This window comes from Equus asinus, chromosome 2 (genome assembly GCF_041296235.1).
Source record: "Equus asinus isolate D_3611 breed Donkey chromosome 2, EquAss-T2T_v2, whole genome shotgun sequence".
NCBI lineage: Eukaryota > Metazoa > Chordata > Mammalia > Perissodactyla > Equidae > Equus > Equus asinus.
The window spans coordinates 33,676,290-33,692,298 of NC_091791.1; the positions used below are offsets into that span (position 1 = coordinate 33,676,290).

Genomic DNA, 16,009 nt, shown 5'->3' on the forward strand with positions numbered 1-16,009 from the left:
CTTTTTCTATAACACTGAAGGGATGGAGGAGGTCAGGATGCAGTGCAGTGGTTAGCTCTGAACCCTAAAAATCAAAGCACTCTTCTCTCTACCTGCACATTACCCCGTTTTATTTTATTCACTCTACTTTTCACATTGCAGATGATCTTGTTTACTTATTCACTTGTTTATTTGTTTGTCTCTCTCACTAAAATGGAAGCTTCACACAGGGAGGCGTCTTGCCCATCTTGTTTTCTGCAGTAACCCCAGGGCCCAGCACATGTCTGCCATGGAGCCCCTGAGCAAGTGGGTGGTACATGAATGAAATCTCAGAGCCTGGGTTCAAATCCTGATTGCACCGCTTTCTGTGTGACCCTCATTAAGCCACTTAAACCTACACTTCAGTTTTCCCACTTGAAAAATAGGGATTTGTAATAGTGCCTCTCTTATAAGGTTATGAGGATCAAATGAGAAAATATATAGGAGGCATTAAGCACATTGGCTGGTACAGAGTGTAATAATCATAGTAGCAAACATTTTTGCAGCACGACGGGCAGGCCCTGAGCTAAACGCTTTACCCACGTTAACTGTATTAATCTTTATTATATCCTAAGAGATAGGCACTATAATACCATTTTACTGATGAGCAAACCAGAACACAAGGGTTAAATAACTCATATGCACTGCAGACACATTAGCTGTTATTTTCATGCCTCCAAGCTTCCTTCCCAGCTCCCAGTGGGCGACCCCTCTTAAGGACCACAGGGCCCGCGGGACCGACCTCCGACCCAGGCCGCGGCCGGCCAGAACAGAAAGGGTTACTGGATCCGCGCGCGCGTTATCTGCCCAAGATCCGCGAGCCCGCGGGCCTCGCTCACAATGCCGCGGGGCGGGGCGGCCGGGCCCTTCCTCGCCTCCCATTGGTGCACACGCCCTTTCCTGTCACGGTTGGGCCCGGCCCCGCCTCCTGGCCCCGCCCGCCGCCTGGGCGCCGCCGGAGTGGACAGTTCCAGACGCATGCTAATGAGGGGGCGGCCGCCGCAGCCCATTGGCCGGCCGCGGAGTGTCGGTGAAGTCAGCGCCGAGTCCCAGAAAAACAGAGCGGGGCCAACTGCAGCGTGTAGTGCGAGTGGGGCAGGACGCGCGCAGCCCGCCCGCCCGGCGACCCGCAAGGTAAGCCAGCGCCAGCCGCCCTCCCGCCCGCGCTCGCCTGATCGGCGGCGGCGCCTGGGGCGTGCGCCGGCCCGGCCCCCGCGGGCGGCGCCTTTGTTCCGCGCTTGGAGGAGGCGCGTTTAAAGGGCCAGCTATTGGAAGGACTTGGGGGACCCCCTCCCCCAGAGCATCCCTGGTAGTCACGGGGAAAACCGTGGTCCCCCTTGGCCGAACCCTCCTTCCTGCTTGTTTGATGAATCCCCAGTCTTTCAAGGAAAGTTCCCCAGGGTGCGGGGGTTCCGGGGATTAAGGGTTTTTTTTAAGTGGGTGGGGGTACGTGCGATCATGGCCTCTGCTAGGAGACAACGTCCGCTTGCTTCAGGCTGGCTGCAATATGGGTGGGTGGAGGAGACATCAAAACCCGGGTGGGTTTGCGCTGTAAAGTGAAACTACCGAGGAAGGGCTCCTCTGCAGCAGCCAGAGGAAGGAGGAGGGAGCGAGCGGCAGGATGGAGGCATCTCAGGTGTGTTCATTCATCAGCATCCCCCCGGATGAGAGGGCGGCGGGAGGGGCGCAAGGACGACTCGTCTGGCCTAGGACCTGCCTGAATGAGCGAGTACATGTGTGTGCTCCTTCATCCCCCAGAGTGATTGGCAGCATCTTGCTAGGCAGCTTATCACCGAGAGAAAGCAACTCCTCTCTCCGAATTCCCTGGGCATCCCCGGCTCTCCCCTGGCTGCTTTCCTACGTGGCTTCCTTGATAAGCGGTAGCGCCATTCAAGATAGAGGGGAGAGAGGCTTGAAGTCGTTATATTCCCTTCATAGGGGAACGTGCTGTCGAATTCTGCATCCCCGTGCATCCACTGTCGTAAGATGGCTTTGAAATTCACCAGTGCATGCTTTCTTCAGCCAGACAGAATTTATTACGCTGTTATATAGCTACATAAAAGCAGAAGGGATCCCACCGAGCGTGGCTCGTTTTATCCAGACCCTGGGTTTTCCCAGCATGTTCTGGCTGAGCCTTTGGATTTTTGTTTTAAATTGAGCGCTGGGATGCTCCTGTTGTCACAGGGCCGACCTGCTGAAATTGCTCGAATTGATTTCACCGTCAACAGGAGAGATGTTCTTCAACTGGAGAGAGGTTCGTTTAGAGACATCATGGAACCTATCCGGCATGTCAGGCCTCTGACATCAACCCCACTTGCGCCCTTGTTCCTCTCGTAAGTGGAGGCCAGGGATGGCTTGTCTGTTTCCACTCCCTCCTTGGTTTTTGAGCTCTAGATTCAATTTTGCGTTTTTGGTTGAAAAGGTGGCTTCGTGGTTGATTGAAGAGAAGGGAGTGGATTAAAAGTGGGGTGAGCAGCGGGTGGGGACCGCAGCCTCCGTGACAGAAAACACATGCTGGAGATTTGGGGCTCCAGATATACAGCCCTTAGAGACATAGGTGAGATAGATGGCTGTTTAGGGCGTGAGAGGTGTGTGTGTGTGTGTGTGTGTGTGCACGCGCGCATTTGTGTGTTGGCTGTGACAGAGGGGTGGAGTAGGAGGATGCTGCCAGCAATTTTCTACCCCACCCTCTTGATGCTGCCTTAAATAGCTCCTTGCCAGCCAAGCTCTGACTTGATGTCTGATGTCTCAGGCTCTTGGCCCCGGGGGATGGCACGGAAGGGTTGGTCCTTTGGCACCTTTACCCTGGGCATTGGTAGAGTGGATGGTTAGGAAAGGGTTAGTCCTCCAGGGGTTGCAGAGAGCTCATTTCTCAGCTGGAGGGCCCTGAGTTAAACTAGCTCTGGTGACTTCCCAGCAGGGTATTAGCAACCAAAAAGAAATGCTTTCTACCCCATGGGGTGTAGAGATGGGAGGGTATTGCCATCTTCTGTTCCACACCCACCCCACTTTGGCCCTTTCTTCCTCTCACCTGCTTTCTTTTATTCTAGTTGGAGAGTTTCTGTGAACTTTTTTGAAGGGATTGGGAATATTGGGGGGTGAGACAGAAGCTATGGGAAAGGAGGTTCAGATGCTTCTTTCTGGTAGAACAAAGAACTGTTCTGCTCCCCCCCTTTTTCCCTCTCCAAAATAGAGTTCAATATAGATAGCAGAGTCTGGAGTTTTCTTTTCAGAGAATGAATGAGCAGGGTTCAGGAAAGAAAGCTTTTTATTAGGCAGCATTAGTAATCATCTGGTCATGCAAACTTAGCTCTGGACCCTTCCCTGGACATGGAAATAGATTTGCTGTAGAGGGCACTCACTGGTAATTTAGAATTTAATCTGTTTCTATGAAAAAGGGAGCGGATGGTCACAAAAAGCTTTGGTGGAAGAGCTCTGGACCAAAGGTAGGACAGCTGACTTTGATCCTGGCCACCAGTCTGCTTTGGCCTCCTGGCTTCTGCTCTCTGGGCCTGTGTCCTTGTTGGTAAAGTGGAGGGCTTTGGAGCAGACCGTTTTCTGGGGTTCCTGTCAGTGTTGCTGTTCTTAGATTCACACGTACCGTTCGTGATGGCTTTTTTAGATTCTCTTCTGTTTGCTGAACTGATGTTAGATTCACAGTGTTGCTCAACGGCATGAAAGAAGTGTGCCAGGACTCAGGCTTCTGTTGGATTCAGACTCACCTTTTCCTTGACGAGTGCAATTCATGAGGTTTTACTGTATGTAAGTAATTCAGAGCTAGAACAGCCCAGAGTGAGAGGCACAGACCCTCAGAGTGGGTGGTTGGCTGGGGAGATGAGGTGGGGGGGGGGTGACAGAATGCTGAGGAAAGAGTTTCTATAGTTCATTCTTTCTTCCTGTCTGTTTAACTCACTGCTTTATTTATGATTATGCAGGTGAAGGTTTAGATATTTAGAACATGAGAATTGGAAGTGATCTCTGTGATTGCCAGGTTGAACTCCCCTTGCTGAGGAATTTGAAGGGTTGAGAGGTTTGGCGATTTGCCCAAGGTCACACAGTTCGCAAGATGGAGAGCTGGGGCAGGAACCCAGGTGGAGAGATCCTAGGTCTTGTGTGTTAGATATATCTCTTAAGCCCCCTCCTCTCTCAGAGAAATGATTCTAAGATGGAGTACAGTGAGGAGGAAATAGGGGCAGAAGAAGGGAGAGTGTAGAAACAGACCAGGTAGGAGGTTGGGAGCAGGTCAGGTGAGAAAGGGGAAAACAGTCTTCAGGCTTGGAGGAAAGAGGGATGGAGCTGGAAGAGGGAGGCGCTGTCAGTTGTGATATGGCGGATTTCTGTGGCCCTTAGAGGGAAGTAAGTAAGAAGAGACTTGGTTTAGACAAGGGTTGGGGGTGGGTGGACTGAGAGTCCAGCCTGGGGCTGGGACTAACTTTGAGTCTTCGTGGGATCTCTCTTCTTGACTGGCCCTGAGCTAACATCCATGCCCATCTTCCTCTGTTTTATGTGGGACACCTGCCACAGCATGGCTTGACAAGCCGTAGGTCTGCACCCGGGATCCGAACCGGTGAAGCCTGGGCTGCCAAAGCAGAACATGTGAACGTAACCCCTGAACCACTGGGCCAGCTCCGAAGTCCCAGATTTTTTTAATGCACAACAAAAATAGTTTTCCATGGAATTTCTTTTCAGCTCAAGCAGCGTTTTCTCCTCTGACTTTCATTGGTGCTTTGCACGTTTTATGAGATAGTGTTTTACGTACTCCCTTTTCAGAGGAGATACTTGGATGTGACTGATTTACTGAATTCTTGCTCATTTGCAGGAAGCTTCTGGCCTGAGATCTGAGCTAAGCCTCAGAATGTTTCAGTGAGCAGTTAAAGAGCTGTGAACAGTGGTTAACCAGATCAGTAACCATTCAAAGGGAAGGATAAAAAGAGATAATACATGAAGTCTGTAGCCCAAGCCAGTAGCTGGCCTTGAACAGTGTAGTTTACTTTGGCTAACTCTTCAGGCCTAGGAAGTGTCTCCGTGATCCTTTAGTTGTTCCCTCTGTTTGTGTATGGTTAGGCAGGTGTGTCTGGCCCTGTATCTTATGGTCTTCCCATCCTTCTTTTCCCACATCTCCTTCCTCTATACATTTTTTTTTCTCTTTTCGTGTTGTATCTTTCTCCTTGCCCTCCTCCCTGATCCTTTCTTTACTGTCAATAATATAGCTTTGTAGTGTCATTAAAATGTTGTCTTTTCTGTTCTTAATTTGAAATCAGTTGAGTTCACTCTTTTTGAATGTGTGTATGTGTGTTTTACACATAAAACAAACAAACCAAACCCAATTAAACTGCTTTTTACTTCTGTGTGGCCTTGCCTTGAGTCCTTTCCCCCTTCTTCTGTGGTCAGCGGTGGCTCCTTATAGAAAAGAAAATTCCCAGCTCACTTTCATGTGGTTATAATTGTTTTTATAACAAAAACAGCTATAACAATAGAAAAAGTTTCCACCCCTGTATCGTGGACACAAGGGACACCCTCTCCCAAGAGATGTGCCCTATATCTTGACTTCCTTCCATGGAAAGAGTGTCTGGAGTGTGTTCTCTAACAGAGGCCTGTCCTCTAAGGGGTTGGGGGTCCTGATGGGGAAGCTGAGGCTCTTGCTGGTGATTCTGGTAATGCTCAGAGTTGGAGGAGGAGGGATAGGCTTATGGCCAAGAGGAAGAATAAACTGTGGTGGTTTTTCTTTGTTTCCCTAGGCTGAGCTAACCCGTCCGGCAGTAGCAAGACCCAGACCCCTTTGGAAAAGAATGAGATGCTTCTCAACTTTCTGATTAGTGTTGGTTGGGACCCAAGAGGTGTCTCGTGGTGACATAGGGACGGTAGGCAGCCACCCACAGGTTGCTGATGTGAAGTCCCCAATGCTTTGATGGATGCATGCTATAGTGCTTTGAACTCTTCTTCTGACTTATTAATCTCAGAGAAGATTGAGTCTTGATGCTGAGTGGTCAGTGGATCGTTTAGTGTCTAAAGTGGGCCTCTCAAAGAAGAAGTCACCTTGGAGTCTCCAGTTTTTATGTTAACAATTCACGTGAATTTTGTATTCTGTTCTATAATATGTCTGTGCTGGTTTTAGTATAAAAGTATTTAAAATGCTTTACTGTTGCTTACAATTGATGGTCCAAGAAAATGTGGTTTATCTTGGGCCTTCACTTGTCTGTACCCACCCTAAATATGCACAGCAGGCCCTTACCCCAGCCAGAGAAGCCAGCAGTGGGCAGGCCTCAAACCTGGTGGTGTTGAGAACTGCCTGTCCAGCCTTTCCCCCAGCTCTGCCAGACCTGCTGGTGTCCCAGCGTTCAGAGCTCTTCCAAGTTCCTGAGACAGGTTTTCTCCCTGGTCTTTGTCCCTTCCCCAGAAGGCCTTTTTCTCCCTTGCCTGGCTGACTCCTCCTTTCATACTCCCCTCACAGCTGAAAGAGGTGCTTTTCTTTCTGCATTTGCCTATCAGGAATAGCTGTCTGTCTTCTGTCTGTCTGTCCCCGTCTGTCTTCTCCACCAGATTGTGAGATCTGGCAAGAGAGAATCTGTATTTCATCTCTTTTTAAATTAAATTTTAATTGGCATCAAAGTCGCATATATAGTTTTAAAAGTCAAATAACACTTCAAATTTTACAAGAGGGCTGTGTCACCCCACCTGGTCCTGCTGATCCAGTCCCCAGAGTCAGTCACTGAATGTGATTTTGCTTCAGTAACAAATTACCACCAACATTGTGGCTTAAAGCAACACAAATTTATATTACACTTCTGTAGGTTACAAGTCTGAAAAGGGTCTCATTGGGCTAAACTCAAGGTGGTAGCAGGGCTGTGTCCCCTCCTGGGAAGAATCTCTTTCCTGCATCTTCCTGTTACTAGAGGCTGCCTGCATTCCTTGGCTCATGGCCCCCTTTCTCCATCTTCAAAGCCAGCAGTGGCCATTGGAGTCCTCCCACTGCCTCACTCTGACCTTCTAACATAGTCACATCTTCCTCTGACTCCCTTCCTCCTCTTCCCTCTTCCACTTTTAAGGACCCTTGTGATTACTTTGGGCTCACCTGAATAATCTAGGATAATCTCCCTATTTTAAATCCAATTGATTAGCAACCTTAATTCCATTTGCAACCTTAATTCCACTTTGCCATGTAGTTCCTTTCTAGGTTCTGAGATTAGGATATGGACATCTTTGAGGGGCCGTTATTCTGACTACCACAGTTACTTCCAACTCTTTTAGCTGTTTCTCCTGATAGTACTATCATATTTGTAAGTTACCTACTTACAATGCTGTTTCCTGATTGTTCATTGTAGATGTTATATTTTATGATCTACTGTGGATTAGAGGAGTCCTTATTCCTCTCTTCCAGTCTCCCCTCCCCACATACTTCCCTTCCTCCCTGCCCTCCCATTACTGTTACATCACAGTTTTTGGTCACGTTGATATTCAAGGCTTACATTATTTTGGCTGTGTAAATAGTGTTCATGGCTGAGCCATGTAGTTGTATTATAAGGATATTTCCTTTCTTCTATGTCTTTTTTTGAGTTAATAATTGCTTTCTTCTATTTAGTTTTCTATATAATTATTACTAATTCCCAGAGTCTCTGACAGCATTTTAAAACATCTCTTTTATCACGTATGTTCCTTTTTATTTTATTACATTTTTTTTTTCTCTTGGAGATCTCCTCCTAGACGCCTCCATCCTTCTCCTCTTCTGGACCCACTGACCTCTAGGCCTCTAGGCCTCATCCTGGGATTCCTTCAGCTTGTCCTGGGCTGGATGCACTGTTTCTTCTTTCTTGATATATTCCTCCAGGAATTTCTGAGACAGAGTCTGTGGACGCTGATCACCTCAAACTTGCATGTCTGAAATGTTCTTTTTCTGCATTCACACTTGCTTGGTGGTTTGATTTGCCTAGAATATTTGGTTGAAAGCCATTTTCCCTTAGAATTTTGAAGGCATTGCTCGACTATCTTCTGGGTTCCAATATTGATGTCAAAAATTCCAATGCCTTGCTGATTCCTGGTCATTTATGGGTAACAGGCTTTTTCTCACGGAAAGTCTTAGGATATTCTCTCTTTCTCTGTATTTGAAATTTTCTTGCTTTGAAAATTATTGTGCTGGGTCCTTGGTGAGCTCTTTTGATCTGAAGACTCACGTCCTTCAGTTTTGGGAAATTTTCTTATATTTTTCTTTGACAGTTTTCTTTTCTTCATTTTCTTTGGTTTGTCTTTCTAACACCTATTAGTTGGATATTGGACTTACTGGGTTGAGTTTGTAATTTTAAAATCTTTTATTTCTGGTTTTTCATTTTATTTTCATTTTACTTTTTGAGAGATATCTTCAGCTTTATCTTTAATGAACCCTTTTGGATTTTTTATTTATGCTTTCATGCTTTTGTGTGAAACATACTTGTGTGTTTTATTTTCTAGGGCTCCCTAGTCTCTGCTCACTTTTCTTTTTTTTTTTGTAAATAGCATCCTATTCTTCTTGTTTTATGGGTGCCATAAATTCACTTAAAATAGGTGTTTTTTGTGTGTTTCTGGTGTTTTCCTGTTGTCCCCTGTGTTGTCTTTGTTTCCTTTAAGTCCTTTTTCTGCTTCTTTTGGTTACTGTATTTCCCACTGGAGCCGTCCTTCCATGTATGCGGATCCTTGACTGTCCATTTATATTTTATGTGGACAACAAATTGCTGATTGGGTATCTGTGCAACAAGGAAGGCTTGTTAACTTCATTGCAGGGTGATCCAGCAGAGAGTTCCCCTTTTCTCCCACTGGGGACACCTAAATGTCAGTTCCTGTAGATCTTTTCTCTGGGGATGTTGGGTTTTCCTGGAGAGGAGTCTGCCTGGGGGGTGTAACAGCCTGGTAGTCCCGCATTCTGGGAGCCTTGATGGAGAAGGAGGCTGGGTACCCTGTTTGGCGGACTTTCATTCCATCCATTTTGTGAAAGTTTGCCCCCTCTCTCCCTTCCTCCTTCACCTGTGTCCCTCTCTTAAATGTGTCTGAATCCAGAGAGTCTCTGGTGTCATTTGTCTAAACAGGGAACCTCCACCTTCTGCTGACTGAGGGAGGGAAGTCACCAGGTTAAGCAGATTGCAGAGGGACCCTGGGGTCTGATTGCTCCTTGTACAACTTTTAGCAGGCTGTCCTCTCTTCAGCCGCCTCCTGCTTCTCCCCTCACAGTCCTTGGTGCCTCCGGTTCCTGAGCCGCCTTCTGTTTCTGTGGTGTAAGTTGCCACTTGTTTAGTGGTTTCCTCCCCTGCTTGCACTTAGCAGGGCAGACGAAGCAGAAACCCAAATCAGCTACCGCATGGCGATCAGCCCTCTGTTTTCCAGAGTTCTGTTGACATATCTTGTCTGCCGTTGTCTCTTTTGTATTAAAAAACAAATTCCTCTGCTGTCCTTTTAGTGGAGTTCTGAGAGAGAGCAGAGATAAATATGGGTGTTCAGCCCTCTGATTTGAACATAAGTTTGTTTCATCTCTTTATTCAACCCTTAAACCAGTGCCTAATATATAGTATACTCCCAATAAATGTTTGTTAAATGATTGAATGCATGTTTCTAGGATGGTATGCATATAGTTAGTCACGAGATTTCAAGAGGGTCCCAAATATACACTCTTACAAAAATAAATCCATTGTTTATTCTGAGATAGACATAATAACAGGCAGCAATCCTGCCTTTCTCCCCATGCAGTGAAGGATAAGAAGCACCGTGAGACAGCATTGTAGATGGTTGGGCTGATGAAGGATGAGGCCCAGGTGCTATCTCCAGCCCCATCACTGACTACCTGGGTCACCTTGAGAAGTCACTTACACTTTCTGGGTCTTGGTTTTCTCAGCCTTAAAATGAGCTGTTGGTCAAGATTTGATTCAGTTCACTGCCCTGAGTACCTGCTGTGTGCAAGGCACAGTGCTAAGATCCTTCTCGGTATCTCTTCTAAGGCAGCCAGTTCAGTATTTTGTACATACGTCTGCATGGCATGTGTCATACTGAATTGATTGTGGCTGGTTTATCTGTCTTTCTCCTGATTGTAGTTCAGTGCTTTGCACAGAGTAAGTACTCTGCAAATTTAACCTCTTACTCTTTCTGCACTGTGGGCTCCGTGTGAGGGCCACACTGTAGTCATCTTGTATCTCCTGTGTCTGCCACAGTCCTTGGTGCATAGGAGGTGTATGGGAACCGCTAGGTTTTTCCACTTAGAAGGAGTACGCACATCAAGGAAATATGAAACAGTTTGCTCTGCCAGAATCCCCAGAACCTGCTCGGAGATCAAGGCCTAGTTCTTTGGGAGTCCAGCCGCACGCTCCCTGGCTCGCATATGGAGCTGGGATGCTTGAATGTGTCGATATTAAACTCAGCAGAGGCAGCAGCTCTGGACCACAGCCCTGGCGCTAGAGGATTCTTCCCCTCAAACAGATCACCGTCGTGTATTTGTTTAATCGGCCTCACACTGTTATGAATTAAGATCGGATTCATCTTAAAGAAAATGAATTACAGATATAATCCTGTGTTTATAGTGTTTAAAAATGTTTAAGTGCTTTTTCATAACTTATTTTGGTTTTTCTAAACCTGTGAGCTAACGTGCCAGGACTAGAAAGTGGAAATTTCAGGGAGACAGACTTAGCTCCTTAGAAGAACTTTTCATCATGAGAGCTATTCCCCGCGGTACTGCACTGGGAGGCCCTGAGCTCCTTGTCAAGCCAAGGTTAGAGGTCCACTAGCTAGGGGACCTGGAGAATCAATGCCTGTGTGGAAGATGAAGTTGTATTAGAGCACCTGGAAAGTTCTTTGCTTTTGATTTGTTCAATAAATAGTTATTAAGTACCAACCGTAGACCAGGGGCTATGCTGGGCTCTGGGAATACAGCTGTGACTGAAGAGAAATGGCACCTGCCATCCTAGAATTTAAAGACTAGAGCTGGACTTTCCAACATGGTAGCCACCAGCCACATGTAAGTTTAAATTAATTAAAATGAAATACAATTTGAAATTCAGTTTCTTGGTCACACTAGCCACATTTCAGGTGCTCAGTAGCCACATGAGACTAGTGGCTGCCATACGGACAACACAGATATAGAACATTTCTATCATCTGAGGAAGTTCTCTTAGGTAACATTGGGCCACAGAGCTAAGATTCTGTTTCTAGACCAGGCCATCTATGATTAGCTTTGTTTCACAGTTGAAGCAGCTGAGACATAGAAAAGCCATTTGTTTAAGGTCACGTGGCTGGGTGGGCGTGATCTGGGAACAGATCTCTTATCTTGGAGCTTGACTTTTCTCTCCTGGAAGTGAGATAGGGGAGCAGAGTGACTAAGAGTAGGGTCTCTGCATTCGGGCTGCATGGGTTCACATCCTGGCTCTGCTGCTTTCTAGGGCAACTTACTAGTCTGTGCCTCAGTTGTCTCACCTGTACAATGGAGAAAATGATAGTACCTACTTCACAGGATGGTGCAAGTCTTTAGAACTGTGCCTGACACATAGTGATCGCTCAGTAACGCTGGTTGCTGTATTGAGAATGAGAAGGGGTCACAAGTTATTGGTAGAGTCAAGGAGGCATTTTCAAATAGTGCACCATGGAGTGGAGAAAGAACATTGGCCGGCGAGGCTATGTTTGTAGAGCTGGCTGACCACCTGGAGAGGGACACATAACTGACTGTTTCTAAGCCAGGGGCTGCTTTGGTTGTATGAGCTGATGTAAAAACGCCAGCACTCTGCCTCCCAGTACTGGTCACTGGTGCTCTGAACAGGGATCCTTTTGATGTTTCCTTCCTCCTGGTCTGTCTTTACCCACAGCCCTTTCTCCTGTCCCCAAGCATTTCTTCTCCCCTTACTATGTCTCCGCCTTGGAGGGGTGGAGGCATGGACATTTGCATCCCCCCTGTGCAGCAGAGGGATGTCCAGAAGAGAGAAAGGACAAAAGTCCAGGTAACTTAGCACTTGGATCTTGGTCTTTACTTCGAGGTTTTTATCGCTTGGTGGTTTGCATTTCTGCCGGTGCTCAGTCTTGCTAGCTGGTCCATCTAATGTAGCGTTGTGTTCTAGAGGTGCCCCATTTTGCTGGGTGAGGAGAAAGAGAGCTCTGATGTTAGCCCCAGGGGTGGGAGGGTGCCTCATTTGATAGGTGAAGCCCTGCTTGCCTGGGGGACTTTAGTTTAAAAAGTGCTTTGTAGCCACAGTCTCATTTCATTCATTAAACAAATATTGGTGAACACATAGACATGGGCCTCACCCTCCTGGAGTTTATTTCCTCATTAACGCCAAGAGGGCTAGGCTCTTGTCTTCCCCAGCAGACATTCAACAGTTTCAGATTTTGAAGAAGAAAGGTTTTACTGTGACAACGTGTGTGTCAGGGGTGGGGTTAGTGAGGGTGCTCTCAATGTGCATAACCCCTGTGGCATCTCACCTCACTAGAGTGAGGCACACGTGGCAGGAGGAGAGAGAGGCCAGTGACAGACCTGAAGTAGGTGTGAAGTAATGTCGGACCCAGGAATGATCTATGAGGAGAGTGTTCCTGGCAACCTGGATTCTCACTGTGCCGTAAAAATATTGCCTCAATACCAATACCAATGATCAGGAGTATGGAGTACTTGTACCTTAACCTATAACTGGCTCTGCCAATCTCATTCCTGTTGGGCATTGATTTTCCTTCATCATGGGTGAATTTCTAGTTCTTAGCCACTGTAGCAGGAATGACCACTTAGTAGATCCCGGAATTGTCCTTCTGCCGGCATGTCAATACGAAAACTCATTATTCATTTATATAATGCCTTATGCATTGATTATTAACATATGCCTGTAGGCCAGCCTTTGAGCTGGTTTCCCAGTATGCGGGGTCACCAGGACGTACCTTGTGAAATCCAAACAGTTTCTCTTATTGCATGGCATTTGAGCAGTTTCCTTGACTGACATGTAAATAGATAATTCATCTGCAGGTTGCTTCTCTACTTAGAGTTTGTCTTTAGTTGGGGCATATCTAGTATTGGCTGATGGTTTCCTGTGAGCACAGAGTGATGGTCAGGTTTGTAGTTGCTTATAATGAATTGACGGAGGGGTGGAAATGGAAACATATTTGTGGTACGTAGATGTTAGGGAGTCTTTCCAAGGCTGCTGGAACATATACACTGCTGACTCTCCTGTGCCTGGGCCTCTCTTTATAGACAGTGCATACAGGAGGCTGGATCCTGAAACCAAGGATGAGGTCAAAAAGGCCAGAACTAGAGCTGGGAGATCTGAATCGCTGCCCCAGTGGCCTGGAAGTGGGCTTGAGAGCGGGCCAGGGATGTGGATGGAGAAGCCAAGGGAAAGTAGGAACTAGGCTCCTTTAAGCAGGGCAAAATGAATAGAGGCTCCAGAGAAAGCAAAATACTAACAGGGACAGAAAATAGAGTGGCTGGAGAGAGCTGGGACTTGGGAGAGCTGAGGGCCTAAGCAGGGTTTGCTGGTGATTGCTGAAAATCAGGTTGCCAGGCCCACGAGCCTGGGCCAAGGCAGTCTCAGGCCTTTTAGGACTATTTAGTGTTAGCTTTATGGAGTCTTTATGTTGGACATGGTTCATTAGTGAGCCAGCACTGGCAGGTGTGAGGGGGTGAGCCCCCCCAGGAACTGGGGAATGTTAGTCATGCCTGAGCACTGATAGAAGATATGGCTCCTCAAGACAGCTGCTGCAGGAGGAGGCCCGCAGCCCACCAGCCTGCATTATAGACTACGGTCTTGGTGTTGTCTTTAATTATTAAAGTCATGGCCTATTTACATACTCACCTGAAGCATCATTGTGAATAATTTTCCCTTCCTGGGGTCAAAGGAGCTCTGGTAGAGAAGTGGTTTTGCCGCTATGATTCTGGATCTCCCAGGTTGCTCCCTCAAGGAATGTACACCTGGGCAACCAGGAAGTCTGGAGGATGCCCTTGGCAGTTGGGGCACACCTCCATGGACTGTCTTGCAGATTGGCATTTATTTAGTGTAAATCCTAAATTCAAGGCATATAGGGTGTTCCTCTCCACTGTAGACAAGGAAGAAACAGTGCTGTTACAAGATGTAAAATATTTAACACTCTCTTTTAAAAATTAAACTGCCCAGGAGCCTTTGATTGGTGGTGCCCATGGCAACATGCCTGGTTTTCAGGAGTGTCTTCCTGTGGCTTTTGGGCTCCTCAGAAGGGGTCGGGGCCTGCTCCTGGCAGGACCGGCTGGGAGGCAGAGAGCCACCTGCTCTGCTTGGCCCAGAGCTGGGCAGTAGCGGGGCTGAGTGACCCCTCCAGAGGTACGAAGCTGGGGGTGGTCTATTTTGATAAGTAGACAGGTGTAAGGGGGAGGAGTAGAACTCATCATCCTTTTTGGGCTTGTTCATTCATTTTGTTTTATTGGCCTCTGTTAACCCCTGGCACTTAGCTTCTCCGTCCAGCCTCCAGACTTTTGCCCATGAGATTTCCTTAGTCTGGAGTGCTCTTCCCTCCCTTCACTTAGTGCTGTTCATCCTTCAGATCTTACGCAAAGCAGCATATCCTTGGGGAAGCCTTCTCTGACCCTCCTGAGCAGGTTAAACTCTCCTGTTTGAGGTTCTCATGATTTGGTGGTTCTGGACAGAACCTTCTTCACAACCTCTGTCTCAGCTGCTTTGTTACACTTGTTTGGAAAATCATTGCTCGTCTGCCCGCACTGCCGGTCTGTAGAATCCATGATGACAGCAGCAAGGGCTGTGTCTTGTCACCATTCTATCCCCAGTGCCTAGCATGTGCCTGGCCCACAGGAGGTGCTCATTATTTGTGGAGTAAATTAATTCATTTATTAAGTTTAGTTTCTGTACTAGTTTCTGGGAATACAAAGAAAGTAAAACACCCCTTCTATCTTCTTCTTGTTCCTAACCTGGAGCAGTGGGCGGGCTCTCAAGATATCCATTGAGGGGCAGGAAGAAAACATTATCAGTTAAAGTTCTGTTATTGTTTTAACTCAAATATAAGAAAGATTTAACTTTCCTATTAACAGTAGCGCAGATTTTAAAATTACCTTATAAGTAAATATGCTCAAAGCTATTTTACTAATAGGAGATACGATCAAAAAGTTTGATGACCACTGGTCTGGAAGGAGAGTTAGAGACATGAAAGGGTTTTTATGCCAAAGTGTGATGAGCACTAAGTTAGGACAGGTACAGGGCACAGTGGAGGCCACCAGGAGGGGAGCTGGAATGGACCAGAGGAGGGCATTCCTGATAGAGGGCAGAGGACAGAGCACATGCAAAGGTAGAGTGGCATGGGAATGCTTAGTGCATTCGGAGAGGGGCCAATACGTTTTTTTTTGAGGAAGATTAGCCCTGAGCTAACATCTGCTGCCAGTCCTCCTCTTTTTTGCTTTTTTGCTGAGGAAGACTGGCCCTGAGCTAACATCCGTGCCCATCTTCCTCCACTTTATATGCAGGATGCCTACCACAGCATGGCCAAGCGGTGCTATGTCTGCACCCGGGATCTGAACCGGTGAACCCCGGGCCGCTGAAGCGGAATGTGCTAACTGCTGCGCCACCGGGCCGGCCCTGGGGCCGGTACTTTAATAAAGCTGGAATATGAGGCAAGAGGAGGGCCTGTTAGATGCCCCTACTGGTATTGGGAGAGATTGAGAATCGGGAATACCAAAAACGGATGAGACTGGGCCCCTATCTGCAGGATGGACATAGTCTAGTAGGAGAGAGAATTGTGCAAATGTGCCGTAGGAGAGAGACAGCACAGTGAGTACCTGGAATCAGAAGAGGGTGGATATTTTGGTCAGGAGGGATCAGGCCTGGTCATGCATTCCAAATCTACCACACCCAAGGTCACACGGCCACTTCTCCTCATTGTAGAAAGAGAAGGGGAGAGGGCTAGGGACTGACTAAGCCTCTTTCAAAGACCATCTCAGGGTTAGGCTTCCTGTGAAGTTCTCCTTCATCTACTCACACCCAGTGAGATTTTTGCCTCACTGTGATTCAGACCCCTCTGGGGACTGTATTTT

The 16,009-nt window shown here is 47.2% G+C and overlaps 1 protein-coding gene across 50 annotated transcripts in view; it reads left to right on the top strand.

The window, feature by feature from the left end:
• The first annotated feature begins 1,014 nt into the window (after positions 1 to 1,014).
• The window catches only part of SORBS1 (sorbin and SH3 domain containing 1), a 219,134-nt gene continuing 204,139 nt past the window's right edge, over positions 1,015 to 16,009 (top strand). For 41 of the 50 annotated variants that reach the window (XM_070486370.1, XM_070486391.1, XM_014858439.3 and 38 more), the window contains exon 1: positions 1,015 to 1,152. The gene's annotated coding sequence lies outside the window, so the exon portion shown is untranslated. The remainder of the gene's footprint in view (positions 1,153 to 16,009) is intronic. The other 9 variants (XM_070486381.1, XM_070486429.1, XM_070486405.1 and 6 more) reach the window with 3 other exon arrangements.